Raw genomic sequence first — 18,474 nt, 5'->3', positions numbered from 1 at the left:
CGAATCAAAAACGCTTCATCTCGGTGAGATAAGCACTTTTTGAACGAATGGCGATAACTTTTAAACTTGTGGTTGGATTGCATTGAATTTGACATATATTGTGCAGAATCATGTCCTCAACAACATATTTCAAAAGCATAAACCTGCTTGATGAAATTCATTAGTTATTTCCACTCCGAATCATAAACGCTTCATTTCGGTGAGATAACCACTTTTTGAACGAATGGCTATAACTTGTGGCTGGATTACTCTGTATTTGAAATATATTGTTCAAAATCATGTCCTAAACAACATATTTCAACAGCAGAAACCAGCTTGATGAAATTCATTAGTTATTTCCACTCCGAATCAAAAACGCTTCATCTCGGTGAGATAAGAAATTTTTGATGGAATGGCTATAACTTTTAAACTTGTGGCTGGATTACACAGAATTTGACATATATTGTGCAGAATCATGTCCTGAATAACATATTTCAACAGCAGAAACCAGCTTGATGAAATTCATTAGTTATTTCCACTCCGAATCAAAAACGCTTCATCTCGGTGAGATAAGCACTTTTTGAACAAATGGCTATAACTTTAAACTTGTGGCTGGATTACAAAGAATTTCACATATATTCTGCAGACTCATGTCCTGAACAACATATTTCAACAGCAGAAACCTGCTTGATGAAATTCATCAGTTATTTCCACTCCGAATCAAAAATGTTTCGACTCGGTGAGATACTCACTTTTTGAACAAATGGCTATAACTTTTAAAAATGTGGCTGGATTACACTGAATTTGACACATAATGTGCAGAATCATGTCCTAAACAACATATTTCAACAGCAGAAAGCTTCTTGATGACATTCATTAGTTAATTTCACTACGAATCAAAAACGCTTCAAATCGGTGGGATAAGCACTTTTTAAACGAATGGCGATAACTTTTAAACTTGTGGTTGGATTAGATTGAATTTGACATATATTGTGCAATATCATGTCCTAAAAAACATATTTCAACAGCAGAAACCTGCTTGAATAAAATCATTAGTTATTTCCACTCCGAATCAAAAACGCTTCGACTCGGTGAGATAACCACTTTTTGAACAAATGGCTATAACTTTTAAACTTGTGGCTGTATTACACAGATTTTCACATATATTGTGCAGAATCATGTCCTGAACAACATATTTGAACGGCAGAAACCTGCTTGATGACATTCATTAGTTATTTCCACTCCGAATCAAAAACGCTTCATCTCTGTGAGATAAGCAATTTTTGAACGAATGGCTATAACTTTTAAACTTGTGGCTGGATTACACTGAATTTCACATATATGCTGCAGAATCATGTCCTGAACAACATATTTCAACAGCAGAAACTAGCTTGATGAAATTCATTAGTTATTTCCACTCCGAATCAAAAACGCTTCGATTCGGTGAGATAAGCAATTTTTGAACGAATGGCTATAACTTTTAAACTCACGGCTGGATTAAACAGAAATTGACATATATTGTGTAGAATCATATCCTGAACAACATATTTCAAAAGCATAAACCTGCTTGATGAAATTCATTAGTTATTTCAACTCCGAATCATAAACGCTTCAATTCGGTGAGATAAGCACTTTTTGAACAAATGGCAATAACTTGTGGCTGGATTACACTGAATTTGACATATATTGTGCAGAATCATGTCCTAAACAACATATATCAACAGCAGAAAGCTTCATGATGACATTCATCAGTTATTTCAACTCCAAATTAAAAACGCTTTGATTCGGTGAGATAAGCAATTTTTGAACGAATGGCTATAACTTTTAAACTTGTGGCTGGATTACACAGAATTTGACATATATTGTGCAGAATCATGTCCTGAACAACATATTTCAACAGCAGAAACCTGTTTGATGAAATTCATTAGTTATTTCCACTCCAAATCAAAAACGCTTCGACTCGGTGAAATAAGCACTTTTTGAACGAATGGCTATAACTTGTGGCTGGATTACACTGAATTTCACATATATTGTGCAGAATCATGTCCTGAACAACATATTTGAACGGCAGAAACCTGCTTGATGACATTCATTAGTTATTTCCACTCCGAATCAAAAACGCTTCATCTCTGTGAGATAAGCAATTTTTGAACAAATGGCTATAACTTTTAAACTTGTGGCTGGATTACACTGAATTTGACATATAATGTGCAGAATCATGTCCTGAACAACATATTTCAACAGCAAAAACCTGTTTGATGAAATTCATTAGTTATTTCCACTCCGAATCAAAAACGCTTCATATCTGTATGATAAGCACTTTTTGAACAAATGCCTATAACTTTTAAACTTGTTGCTGGATTACACAGAATTTCACATATATTCTGCAGAATCATGTCCTGAACAACATATTTCAACAGCAGAAACCAGCTTGATGAAAATCATTAGTTATTTCCACTCACAATCCAAAACGCTTCGACTCGGTGAGATAACTACTTTTTGAACAAATGGCTATAACTTTTAAACTTGTGGCAGGATTACACAGAATTTTACATATATTGTGCAAAATCATGTCCTAAACAACAGATCTCAACAGCAGAAACCTGCTTGATGGAATTCATCACTTATTTCCACTCCAAATCAAAAACGCTTCATCTCGGTGAGATAAGCACTTTTTGAACTAATGGCTATAACTTGTGGCTGGATTACACTGAATTTGAAATATATTGTGCAGAATCATGTCCTGAACAACATATTTCAACAGCAGAAACCAGCTTGATGAAATTCATTAGTTATTTCCACTCCGAATCATAAACGCTTCAATTCGGTGAGATAAGCACTTTTTGAACGAATGGCAATAACTTGTGGCTGGATTACACTGAATTTGACATATATTGTGCAGAATCATGTCCTAAACAACATATTTCAACAGCAGAAAGCTTCATGATGACATTCATCAGTTATTTCAACTCCAAATCAAAAACGCTTTGACTCGGTGAGATAAGCAATTTTTGAACGAATGGCTATAACTTTTAAACTTGTGGCTGGATTACACAGAATTTGACATATATTGTACAGAATCATGTCCTGAACAACATATTTCAACAGCAGAAACCTGTTTGATGAAATTCATTAGTTATTTCCACTCCAAATCAAAAACGCTTCGACTCGGTGGGATAAGCACTTTTTGAACGAATGGCGATAACTTTTAAACTTGTTGTTGGATTACATTGAATTTGACATACATTGTGCAGAATCATGTCCTAAACAACATATTTCAACAGCAGAAACCTGCTTGATGAAATTCATCAGTTATTTCCACTCCGAATCAAAAACGCTTCATCTCTGTGAGATTACCACTTTTTGAACAAATGGCTATAACTTTTAAACTTGTGGCTGGATTACACTGAATTTGACATATAATGTGCAGAATCATGTCCCAAACAACATATTTCAACAGCAGAAAGCTTCTTGATGACATTCATTTGTTATTTTCACTCCGAATCAAAAACGCTTCAACTCTATGGGATAAGCACTTTTTGAACGAATGGCGAAAACTTTTAAACTTGTGGTTGGATTACATTGAACTTGACATATATTGTGTAGAATCATGTCCTCAACAACATATTTCAAAAGCATGAACCTGCTTGATGAAATTCATTAGTAATTTCCACTCCGAATCATAAATGCTTCAATTCGGTGAGATAAGTACTTTTTATACGAATGGCTATAACTTGTGGCTGGATTACACTGAATTTGACATATATTGTGCTGAATCAAGTCCTAAACAACATATCTCAACAGCAGAAACCTGCTTGATGGAATTCATGAGTTATTTCCACTCCAAATCAAAAACGCTTCATCTCGGTGAGATAAGCACTTTTTTAACGAATGGCTATAACTTGTGGCCGGATTACACAGAATTTCACATATATTGTGCAAAATCATGTCCTAAACAACATATTTCAACAGCAGAAACCTGTTTGATGAAATTCATGAGTTATTTCCACTCCGAATCAAAAACGCTTCGACTCGGTGAGATAACCACTTTTTGAACAAATGGCTACAACTTTTAAACTTGTGGCTGGATTACACTGAATTTGACATATATTGAGCAGAATCATCTCCGAAAAAACATATTTCAACAGCAGAAAGCTTCTTGATGACATTCATTAGTTATTTTCACTACGAATCAAAAACGCTTCAAATCGGTGGGATAAGCACTTTTTAAACGAATGGCGATAACTTTTAAACTTGTGGTTGGATTACATTGAATTTGACATATATTGTGCGGAATCATGTCCTAAACAACATATTTCAACAGCAGAAACCTGCTTGATGAAATTCATCAGTTATTTCCACTCCAAATCAAAAAAGCTTCATCTCGGTGAGATAAGCACTTTTTGAACGAATAGCTATAACTTTTAAACTTGTGGCTGGATTACACAGAATTTGACATATATTGTGCAGAATCATGTCCTGAACAACATATTTCAACAGCAGAAACCAGCTTGATGAAATTCATTAGTTATTTCCACTCCGAATCAAAAACGCTTCATCTCTGTGAGATAAGCACTTTTTGAACGAATGGCGATAACTTTTAAACTTGTGGTTGGATTACACTGAATTTGACATATATTGTGCAGAATCATGTCCTCAACAACATATTTCAAAAGCATGAACCTGCTTGATGAAATTCATTAGTTATTTCCACTCCGAATCATAAACGCTTCAATTCGGTGAGATAACCACTTTTTGAACGAATGGCTATAACTTGTGGCTGGATTACACTGAATTTGACATATATTGTGCAAAATCATGTCCTAAACAACATATTTTAACAGCAGAAACCTGTTTGATGAAATTCATGAGTTATTTCCACTCCGAATCAAAAACGCTTCGACTCGGTGAGATAACCACTTTTTGAACAAATGGCTATAACTTTTAAACTTGTGGCTGGATTACACTGATTTCGACATATATTGTGCAGAATCATGTCCTAAACAACATATTTCAACAGCAGAAAGCTTCTTGATGACATTCATTAGTTATTTTCACTACGAATCAAAAACGCTTCAAATCGGTGGGATAAGCACTTTTTGAACGAATGGCGATAACTTTTAAACTTGTGGTTGGATTACATTGAATTTGACATATATTGTGCAGAATCATGTCCTAAACAACATATTTCAACAGCAGAAACCGGCTTGATGAAATTCATCAGTTATTTCCACTCCGAATCAAAAATGCTTCATCTCGGTGAGATAAGCACGTTTTGAACGAATGGCTATAACTTGTGGCTGGATTACACTGAATTTGAAATATATTGTGCAAAATCATGTCCTGAACAACATATTTCAACAGCAGAAACCAGCTTGATGACATTCATTAGTTATTTCCACTCCGAATCAAAAACGCTTCATCTCTGTGAGATAACCACTTTTTGAACAAATGGCTATAACTTTTAAACTTGTGGCTGGATTACACAGAATTTGACATATATTGTGCAGAATCATGTCCTGAACAACATATTTCAACAGCAGAAACCTGTTTGATGAAATTCATTAGTTATTTCCACTCCGAATCAAAAACGCTTCGACTCGGTGAGATAAGCACTTTTTGAACGAATGGCTATAACTTGTGGCTGGATTACACTGAATTTGAAATGTATTGTGCAGAATCATGGCCTGAACAACATATTTCAACAGCAGAAACCTGCTTGATGAAATTCATTAGTTATTTCCACTCCGAATCATAAACGCTTCATTTCGGTGAGATAACCACTTTTTGAACGAATGGCTATAACTTGTGGCTGGATTACTCTGTATTTGAAATATATTGTTCAAAATCATGTCCTAAACAACATATTTCAACAGCAGAAACCAGCTTGATGAAATTCATTAGTTATTTCCACTCCGAATCAAAAACGCTTCATCTCGGTGAGATAAGAAATTTTTGATGGAATGGCTATAACTTTTAAACTTGTGGCTGGATTACACAGAATTTGACATATATTGTGCAGAATCATGTCCTGAACAACATATTTCAACAGCAGAAACCAGCTTGATGAAATTCATTAGTTATTTCCACTCCGAATCAAAAACGCTTCATCTCGGTGAGATAAGCACTTTTTGAACAAATGGCTATAACTTTAAACTTGTGGCTGGATTACAAAGAATTTCACATATATTCTGCAGACTCATGTCCTGAACAACATATTTCAACAGCAGAAACCTGCTTGATGAAATTCATCAGTTATTTCCACTCCGAATCAAAAATGTTTCGACTCGGTGAGATACTCACTTTTTGAAAAAATGGCTATAACTTTTAAAAATGTGGCTGGATTACACTGAATTTGACACATAATGTGCAGAATCATGTCCTAAACAACATATTTCAACAGCAGAAAGCTTCTTGATGACATTCATTAGTTAATTTCACTACGAATCAAAAACGCTTCAAATCGGTGGGATAAGCACTTTTTAAACGAATGGCGATAACTTTTAAACTTGTGGTTGGATTACATTGAATTTGACATATATTGTGCAATATCATGTCCTAAAAAACATATTTCAACAGCAGAAACCTGCTTGAATAAAATCATTAGTCATTTCCACTCCGAATCAAAAACGCTTCGACTCGGTGAGATAACCACTTTTTGAACAAATGGCTATAACTTTTAAACTTGTGGCTGTATTACACAGAATTTCACATATATTGTGCAGAATCATGTCCTGAACAACATATTTGAACGGCAGAAACCTGCTTGATGACATTCATTAGTTATTTCCACTCCGAATCAAAAACGCTTCATCTCTGTGAGATAAGCAATTTTTGAACGAATGGCTATAACTTTTAAACTTGTGGCTGGATTACACTGAATTTCACATATATTGTACAGAATCATGTCCTGAACAACATATTTGAACAGCAGAAACCTGCTTGATGAAATTCATTAGTTATTTCCACTCCGAATCAAAAACGCTTCGATTCGGTGAGATAACCACTTTTTGAACAAATGGCTATGACTTTCGAAACTTGTGGCTGGATTACACTGAATTTGACATATATTGTGCAGAATCATGTTCTTAACAACAAATTTCAACAGCAGAAAGCATCTTGATGACATTCATTAGTTATTTTCACTCTGAATCAAAAACGCTTCAACTCGGTGGGATAAGCACTTTTTGAACGAATTGCGATAACTTTTAAACTTGTGGTTGGATTACATTGAATTTGAATAATATTGTGCAGAATCATGTCTTCAACAACATATTTCAAAAGCATAAACCTGCTTGATGAAATTCATGAGTTATTTCCACTCCGAATCACAAACGCTTCAATTCGGTGAGATGAGCACTTTTTCAACGAAAGGCTATAACTTTTAAACTTGTGGCTGGATTACACTGATTTTGACATATATTGTGCAGAATCATGTCCTATAGAACATGTTTCAAGAGCAGAAACCTACTTGATGAAATTAATTAGTTATTTCCAATCCGAATCAACAACGCTTCATCTTTGTGAGATAAGCAATTTTTGAACAAATGGCTATAACTTTTAAATTTGTGCCTGGATTACACTGATTTTGACATATATTGTGCAGAATCATGTTCTAAACAACATATTTCAACAGCAGAAACCTGCTTGATGGAATTCATCAGTTATTTCCACTCCAAATCAAAAACGCTTCGACTCGGTGAGATTACCACTTTTTGAACATATGGCTATAACTTTTAAACTTGTGGCTGGATTACACTGAATTTGACATATATTGTGCAGAATCATGTCCTAAACAACATATTTCAACAGCAGAAACCTGTTTGATGAAATTCATGAGTTATTTCCAGTCCGAATCAAAAACGCTTCGACTCGGTGAGATAACCACTTTTTGAACAAATGGCTATAACTTTTAAACTTGTGGCTGGATTACACTGAATTTGACATATATTGTGCAGAATCATGTCCTAAACAACATATTTCAACAGTAGAAAGCTTCATGATGACATTCATCAGTTATTTCAACTCCAAATCAAAAACGCTTCGACTCGGTGAGATAAGCAATTTTTGAACGAATGGCTATAACTTTTAAACTTGTGGCTGGATTACACAGAATTTCACATATATTGTGCAGAATCATGTCCTGAACAACATATTTCAACAGCAGAAACCAGCTTGATGAAAATCATTAGTTATTTCCACTCCGAATCAAAAACGCTTCATCTCGGTGAGATAAGCACTTTTTGAACTAATGGCGATGACTTGTGGCAGGATTACACTGAATTTGACATATGTTGTGCAGAATCATGTCCTAAACAACATATTTCAACAGTAGAAAGCTTCATGATGACATTCATCAGTTATTTAAACTTAAAATCAAAAACGCTTCGACTCGGTGAGATAAGCAATTTTTGAACGAATGGCTATAACTTTTAAACTTGTGGCTGGATTACACAGAATTTGACATATATTGTGCAGAATCATGTCCTGAACAACATATTTCAACAGCAGAAACCTGTTTGATGAAATTCATTAGTTATTTCCACTCCGAATCAAAAATGCTTCGACTCGGTGAGATAAGCACTTTTGAACGAATGGCTATAACTTGTGGCTGGATTACACTGAATTTGAAATATATTGTGCAGAATCATGGCCTGAACAACATATTTCAACAGCAGAAACTAGCTTGATGAAATTCATTAGTTATTTCCACTCCGAATCAAAAACGCTTCATCTCGGTGAGATAAGCACTTTTTGAACTAATGGCGATGACTTTTAAACTTGTTTTCTGGATTGCACAGAATTTGACATATATCGTGCAGAATCATGTCCTAAACAACATATTTCAACAGCAGAAATCAGCTTGTTGAAATTCATTAGTTATTTCCACTCCGAATCAAAAACGCTTCATCTCGGTGAGATAAGCACTTTTTGAACTAATGGCGATAACTTTTAAACTTGTGGTTGGATTGCATTGAATTTGAAATATATTGTGCAGAATCATGTCCTCAACAACATATTTCAAAAGCATAAACCAACTTGATGAAATGCATTAGTTATTTCCACTCCGAATCAAAAACGCTTCATCTCGGTGAGATAAGCACTTTTTGAACGAATGGCGATAACTTTTAAACTTGTGGTTGGATTGCATTGAATTTGACATATATTGTGCAGAATCATGTCCTCAACAACATATTTCAAAAGCATAAACCTGCTTGATGAAATTCATTAGTTATTTCCACTCCGAATCATAAACGCTTCATTTCGGTGAGATAAACACTTTTTGAACGAATAGCTATAACTTGTGGCTGGATTACACTGAATTTGCCATATATTGTGCAGAATCATGTCCAAAACAACATATTTCAACAGCAGAAAGCTTCTTGATGACATTCATTACTTATTTTCACTACGAATCCAAAACGCTTCAAATCGGTGGGATAAGCACTTTTTGAACGAATGGCGATAACTTTTAAACTTGTGGTTGGATTACATTAAATTTGACATATATTGTGCAGAATCATGTCCTAAACAACATATTTCAACAGCAGAAACCTGCTTGATGAAATTCATCAGTTATTTCCACTCCTTATCAAAAATGCTTTGACTCGGTGAGATAAGCACTTTTTGAACGAATGGCTATAACTTGTGGCTGGATTACTCTGTATTTGAAATATATTGTTCAAAATCATGTCCTAAACAACATATTTCAACAGCAGAAACCTGCTTGATGAAATTCATCAGTTATTTCCACTCCTTATCAAAAATGCTTCGACTCGGTGAGATAAGCACTTTTTGAACGAATGGCTATAACTTGTGGCTGGATTACTCTGTATTTGAAATATATTGTTCAAAATCATGTCCTAAAAAACATATTTCAACAGCAGAAACCAGCTTGATGAAATTCATTAGTTATTTCCACTCCGAATCAAAAACGCTTCATCTCGGTGAGATAAGAAATTTTTGATGGAATGGCTATAACTTTTAAACTTGTGGCTGGATTACACAGAATTTGACATATATTGTGCAGAATCATGTCCTGAACAACATATTTCAACAACAGAAACCAGCTTGATGAAATTCATTAGTTATTTCCACTCCGAATCAAAAACGCTTCATCTCGGTGAGATAAGCACTTTTTGAACAAATGGCAATAACTTGTGGCTGGATTACACTGAATTTGACATATATTGTGCAGAATCATGTCCTAAACAACATATATCAACAGCAGAAAGCTTCATGATGACATTCATCAGTTATTTCAACTCCAAATTAAAAACGCTTCGATTCGGTGAGATAAGCAATTTTTGAACGAATGGCGATAACTTTTAAACTTGTGGCTGGATTACACAGAATTTGACATATATTGTGCAAAATCATGTCCTGAACAACATATTTCAACAGCAGAAACCTGTTTGATGAAATTCATTAGTTATTTCCACTCCAAATCAAAAACGCTTCGACTCGGTGAAATAAGCACTTTTGAACGAATGGCTATAACTTGTGGCTGGATTACACTGAATTTCACATATATTGTGCAGAATCATGTCCTGAACAACATATTTGAACGGCAGAAACCTGCTTGATGACATTCATTAGTTATTTCCACTCCGAATCAAAAACGCTTCATCTCTGTGAGATAAGCAATTTTTGAACAAATGGCTATAACTTTTAAACTTGTGGCTGGATTACACTGAATTTGACATATAATGTGCAGAATCATGTCCTAAAAAACATATTTCAACAGCAGAAAGCTTCTTGATGATATTCATTAGTTATTTTCACTCCGAATCAAAAACGCTTCAAATCGGTGGGATAAGCACTTTTTGAAAGACTGGCGATAACTTTTAAACTTTTGGTTGGATTACATTGAATTTGACATATATTGTGCAGAATCATGTCCTAAACAACATATTTCAAAAGCATAAACCTGCTTGATGAAATTCATTAGTTATTTCAACTCCGAATCATAAACAAATCAACTCGGTGAGATAAGCACTTTTTGAACAAATGGTAATAACTTGTGGCTGGATTACACTGAATTTGACATATATTGTGCAGAATCATGTCCTAAACAACATATTTCAACAGCAGAAAGCTTCATGATGACATTCATCAGTTATTTCAACTCCAAATTAAAAACGCTTCGATTCGGTGAGATAAGCAATTTTTGAACGAATGGCTATAACTTTTAAACTTGTGGCTGGATTACACAGAATTTGACATATATTGTGCAGAATCATGTCCTGAACAACATATTTCAACAGCAGAAACCTGTTTGATGAAATTCATTAGTTATTTCCACTCCAAATCAAAAACGCTTCGACTCGGTGAAATAAGCACTTTTTGAACGAATGGCTATAACTTGTGGCTGGATTACACTGAATTTGACATATATTGTGCAGAATCATGTCCTCAACAACATATTTCAGCAGCAGGAACCAGCTTGATGAAATTCATTAGTTATTTCCACTCCGAATCAAAAACGCTTCATCTCGGTGAAATAAGCACTTTTTGAACGAATGGCTATAACTTGTGGCTGGATTACACTGAATTTGACATATATTGTGCAGAATCATGTCCTCAACAACATATTTCAGCAGCAGGAACCAGCTTGATGAAATTCATTAGTTATTTCCACTCCGAATCAAAAACGCTTCATCTCGGTGAGATAAGCACTTTTTGAACTAATGGCGATAACTTTTAAACTTGTGGCTGGATTGCACAGAATTTGACATATATCGTGCAGAATCATGTCCTAAACAACATATTTCAACAGCAGAAACCTGCTTGATGAAATTCATTAGTTATTTCCACTCCGAATCAAAAACGCTTCATCTCGGTGAGATAAGCACTTTTTGAACCAATGGCGATAACTTTTAAACTTGTGGTTGGATTACATTGAATTTGACACATATTGTGCAGAATCATGTCCTCAACAACATATTTCAAAAGCATAAACCAAGTTGATGAAATGCATTAGTTATTTCCACTCCGAATCAAAAACGCTTCATCTCGGTGAGATAAGCTCTTTTTGAACGAATGGCGATAACTTTTAAACTTGTGGTTGGATTACATTGAATTTGACATATATTGTGCAGAATCATGTCCGAAACAACATATTTCAAAAGCATAAACCTGCTTGATGAAATTCATTAGTTATTTCCACTCCGAATCATAAACGCTTCAATTCGGTGAGATAAGCACTTTTTGAACGAAAGGCTATAACTTTTAAACTTGTGGCTGGATTAAACAGAATTTCACATACATTGTGCAGAATCATGTCCTAAACAACATGTTTCAACAGCAAAAACCTACTTGATGAAATTAATTAGTTATTTCCACTCCGAATCAACAACGCTTCATCTTTGTGAGATAAGCAATTTTTGAACAAATGGCTATAACTTTTAAACTTGTGGCTGGATTACACTGAATTTGACATATATTGTGCAGAATCATGTCCTAAACAACATATTTCAATAGCAGAAACCGGCTTGATGGAATTCATCAGTTATTTCCACTCCAAATCAAAAACGCTTCGACTCGGTGAGATTACCACTTTTTGAACATATGGCTATAACTTTTAAACTTGTGGCTGGATTACACTGAATTTGACATATATTGTGCAGAATAATGTCCTAAACAACATATTTCAACTGCAGAAAGCTTCTTGATGACATTCATTAGTTATTTTCACTCCGAATCAAAAACGCTTCAACTCGCTGGGATAAGCACTTTTTGAACGAATGGCGATAACTTTTAAACTTGTGGTTGGATTACACTGAATTTGACATATATTGTGCAGAATCATGTCCTGAACAACATATTTCTACAGCAGAAACCAGCTTCATGAAATTCATTAGTTATTTCCACTCCAAATCAAAAACGCTTCGACTCGGTGAGATAACCACTTTTTGAACAAATGGCTATAACTTTTAAACTTGTGGCTGGATTACACTGAATTTGACATATAATGTGCAGAATCATGTCCTAAAAAACATATTTCAACAGCAGAAAGCTTCTTGATGATATTCATTAGTTATTTTCACTCCGAATCAAAAACGCTTCAACTCGGTGAGATACCCACTTTTTGAACAAATGGAAATAACTTTTAAACTTGTGGCTGGATTACACAGAATTTCACATATATTGTACAGAATCATGTCCTGAACAACATATTTGAACAGCAGAAACCTGCTTTATGAAATTCATTAGTTATTTCCACTCCGAATCAAAAAGGCTTCGATTCGGTGAGATAACCACTTTTTGAACAAATGGCTATGACTTTCGAAACTTGTGGCTGGATTACACTGAATTTGACATATATTGTGCAGAATCATGTTCTTAACAACAAATTTCAACAGCAGAAAGCATCTTGATGACATTCATTAGTTATTTTCACTCTGAATCAAAAACGCTTCAACTCGGTGGGATAAGCACTTTTTGAACGAATTGCGATAACTTTTAAACTTGTGGTTGGATTACATTGAATTTGACAAATATTGTGCAGAATCATGTCTTCAACAACATATTTCAAAAGCATAAACCTGCTTGATGAAATTCATGAGTTATTTCCACTCCGAATCACAAACGCTTCAATTCGGTGAGATGAGCACTTTTTCAACGAAAGGCTATAACTTTTAAACTTGTGGCTGGATTAAACAGAATTTCACATACATTGTGCAGAATCATGTCCTATACAACATGTTTCAAGAGCAGAAACCTACTTGATGAAATTCATTAGTTATTTCCACTCCGAATCATAAACGCTTCAATTCGGTGAGATAACCACTTTTTGAACGAATGGCTATAACTTGTGGCCGGATTACACTGAATTTGACATATATTGTGCAAAATTATGTCCTAAACAACATATTTCAACAGCAGAAACCTGTTTGATGAAATTCATGAGTTATTTCCACTCCGAATCAAAAACGCTTCGACTCGGTGAGATAACCACTTTTTGAACAAATGGCTATAACTTTTAAACTTGTGGCTGGACTACACTGAATTTGACATATATTGTGCAGAATCATGTCCTAAAAAACATATTTCAACAGCAGAAAGCTTCTTGATGACATTCATTAGTTATTTTCACTACGAATCAAAAACGCTTCAAATCGGTGGGATAAGCACTTTTTGAAAGAATGGCGATAACTTTTAAACTTGTGGTTGGATTACATTGAATTTGACATATATTGTGCAGAATCATGTCCTAAACAACATATTTCAACAGCAGAAACCTGCTTGATGAAATTCATCAGTTATTTCCACTCCGAATCAAAAATGCTTCATCTCGGTGAGATAAGCACTTTTTGAACGAATGGCTATAACTTTTAAACTTGTTGCTGTATTACACAGATTTTCACATATATTGTGCAGAATCATGTCCTGAACAACATATTTGAACGGCAAAAACCTGCTTGATGACATTCATTAGTTATTTCCACTCCGAATCAAAAACGCTTCATCTGTGTGAGATAAGCAATTTTTGAACGAATGGCTATTACTTTTAAACTTGTGGCTGGATTACACTGAATTTGAAATATATTGTGCGAAATCATGTCCTCAACAACATATTTCAAAAGCATAAACCTGCTTGATGAAATTCATTAGTTATTTCCACTCCGAATCATAAACGCTTCAATTCGGTGAGATAACCACTTTTTGAACGAATGGCTATAACTTGTGGCTGGATTACACTGAATATGACATATATTGTGCAGAATCATGTCCCAAACAACATATTTCAACAGCAGAAAGCTTCTTGATGACATTCATTAGTTATTTTCACTACGAATCAAAAACGCTTCAAATCGGTGGGATAAGCACTTTTTGAACGAATGGCGATAACTTTTAAACTTGTGGTTGGATTACATTGAATTTGACATATATTGTGCAGAATCATGTCCTAAACAACATATTTCAACAGCAGAAACCTGCTTGATGAAATTCATCAGTTATTTCCACTCCGTATCAAAAATGCTTCGACTCGGTGAGATACCCACTTTTTGAACGAATGGCTACAACTTTTAAACTTGTGGCTGGATTACACTAATTTTGACATATATTGTGCAGAATCATGTCCTAAACAACATATCTCAACCGCAGAAACCTGCTTGATGGAATTCATCAGTTATTTCCACTCCAAATCAAAAACGCTTCATCTCGGTGAAATAAGCACTTTTTGAACGAATGGCTATAACTTGTGGCTGGATTACACTATATTTGAAATATATTGTTCAAAATCATGTCCTAAACAACATATTTCAACAGCAGAAACCAGCTTCATGAAATTCATTTGTAATTTCCACTCCAAATCAAAAACGCTTCATCTTGGTGAGATAAGATATTTTTGATGGAATGGCTATAACTTTTAAACTTGTGGCTGGATTACACAGAATTTGACATATATTGTGCAGAATCATGTCCTGAACAACATATTTCAACAGCAGAAACCAGCTTGATGAAATTCATTAGTTATTTCCACTCCGAATCAAAAACGCTTCTTCTCTGTGAGATAAGCACTTTTTGAACAAATGGCTATAACTGTTAAACTTGTGGCTGGATTACAAAGAATTTCACATATATTCTGCAGACTCATGTCCTGAACAACATATTTCAACAGCAGAAACCTGCTTGATGAAATTCATCAGTTATTTCCACTCCGAATCAAAAATGCTTCGACTCGGTGAGATACCCACTTTTTGAACAAATGGCTATAACTTTTAAAAATGTGGCTGGATTACACTGAATTTGACACATATTGTGCAGAATCATGTCCTAAACAACATATTTCAACAGCAGAAAGCTTCTTGATGACATTCATTAGTTATTTTCACTACGAATCAAAAACGCTTCAAATCGGTGGGATAAGCACTTTTTGAACGAATGGCGATAACTTTTAAACTTGTGGTTGGATTACATTGAATTTGACATATATTGTGCAAAATCATGTCCTAAAAAACATATTTCAACAACAGAAACCTGCTTGAATAAAATCATTAGTTATTTCCACTCCGAATCAAAAACGCTTCGACTCGGTGAGATAACCACTTTTTGAACAAATGGCTATAACTTTTAAACTTGTTGCTGTATTACACAGATTTTCACATATATTGTGCAGAATCATGTCCTGAACAACATATTTGAACGGCAGAAACCTGCTTGATGACATTCATTAGTTATTTCCACTCCGAATCAAAAACGCTTCATCTCTGTGAGATTACCAATTTTTGAACGAATGGCTATAACTTTTAAACTTGTGGCTGGATTACACTGAATTTGAAATATATTGTGCAAAATCATGTCCTGAACAACATATTTCAACAGCAGAAACCAGCTTGATGAAATTCATTAGTTATTTCCACTCCGAATCAAAAACGCTTCATCTCGGTGAGATAAGCACTTTTTGAATTAATGGCGATGACTTGTGGCTGGATTACACTGAATTTGACATATATTGTGCAGAATCATGTCCTAAACAACATATTTCAACAGTAGAAAGCTTCATGATGACATTCATCAGTTATTTCAACTCCAAATCAAAAACGCTTCGACTCGGTGAGATAAGCAATTTTTGAACGAATGGCTATAACTTTTAAACTTGTGGCTGGATTACACTGAATTTGACATATATTGTGCAGAATCATGTCCTGAACAACATATTTCAACAGCAGAAACCTGTTTGATGAAATTCATTAGTTATTTCCACTCCAAATCAAAAACGCCTCGACTCGGTGAGATAAGCACTTTTTGAACGAATGGCTATAAAATGTGTCTGGATTACACTGAATTTGAAATATATTGTGCAGAATCATGTCCTGAACAACATATTTCAACAGCAGAAACCAGCTTGATGAAATTCATTAGTTATTTCCACTCCGAATCAAAAGCGCTTCATCTCGGTGAGATAAGCACTTTTTGAACTAATGGCGATGACTTTTAAACTTGTTTGCTGGATTGCACAGAATTTGACATATATCGTGCAGAATCATGTCCTAAACAACATATTTCAACAGCAGAAACCTGCTTGTTGAAATTCATTAGTTATTTCCACTCCGAATCAAAAACGCTTCATTTCGGTGAGATAAGCACTTTTTGAACTAATGGCGATAACTTTTAAAATTGTGGTTGGATTACATTGAATTTGACATATATTGTGCAGAATCATGTCCTAAACAACATATTTCAAAAGCATAAACCAACTTGATGAAATGCATTAGTTATTTCCACTCCGAATCAAAAACGCTTCATCTCGCTGAGATTAGCACTTTTTGAACGAATGGCCATAACTTTTAAACTTGTGGTTGGATTACACAGAATTTGACATATATTGTGAAGAATCATGTCCTAAACAACATATTTCAACACCAGATAGCTTCTTGATGACATTCATTAGTTATTTTCACTACGAATCAAAAACGCTTCAAATCGGTGGGATAAGCACTTTTTGAACGAATGGTGATAACTTTTAAACTTGTGGCTGGATTACATTGAATTTGACATATATTGTGCAGAATCATGTCCTAAACAACATATTTCAACAGCAGAAACCAGCTTGATGAAATTCATTAGTAATTTCCACTCCGAATCAAAAACGCTTCTTCTTGGTGAGATAAGAAATTTTTGATGGAATGGCTATAACTTTTAAACTTGTGGCTGGATTACACAGAATTTCACATATATTGTGCAGAATCATGTCCTGAACAACATATTTGAACGGCAGAAACCTGCTTGATGACATTCATTAGTTATTTCCACTCCGAATCAAATACGCTTCATCTCTGTGAGATAAGCAATTTTTGAACGAATGGCTATAACTTTTAAACTTGTGGCTGGATTACACTGAATTTGAAATATATTGTGCAAAATCATGTCCTGAACAACATATTTCAACAGCAGAAACCAGCTTGATGAAATTCATTAGTTATTTCCATTCCGAATCAAAAACGCTTCGACTCGGTGAGATAAGTAATTTTTGAACGAATGGCTATAACTTTTAAACTAACGGCTGGTTTAAACAGATTTTGACATATATTGTGTAGAATCATATCCTGAAAAACATATTTCAAAAGCATAAACCTGCTTGATGAAATTCATTAGTTATTTCAACTCCGAATCATAAACGCTTCAATTCGGTGAGATAAGCACTTTTTGAACAAATGGCAATAACTTGTGGCTGGATTACACTGAATTTGACATATATTGTGCAGAATCATGTCCTAAACAACATATTTCAACAGCAGAAAGCTTTTTGATGACATTCATCAGTTATTTCAACTCCAAATAAAAAACGCTTCGACTCGGTGAGATAACCACTTTTTGAACAAATGGCTATAACTTTTGAACTTGTGGCTGGATTACACTGAATTTGACATATATTGTGCAGAATCATGTTCTTAACAACATATTTTAACAGCAGAAACCTGCTTTATGAAATTCATTAGTTATTTCCACTCCGAATCAAAAACGCTTCGATTCGGTGAGATAACC

The sequence above is a fragment of the Fistularia commersonii genome, chromosome 9 (genome assembly GCF_037954325.1).
Source record: "Fistularia commersonii isolate RoL2024-O1a breed Wild chromosome 9, RoL_Fcom_v1.0, whole genome shotgun sequence".
NCBI lineage: Eukaryota > Metazoa > Chordata > Actinopteri > Syngnathiformes > Fistulariidae > Fistularia > Fistularia commersonii.
The sequence above is the reverse complement of the archived record's forward strand: the minus strand, read 5'-3'. Positions refer to the sequence as shown.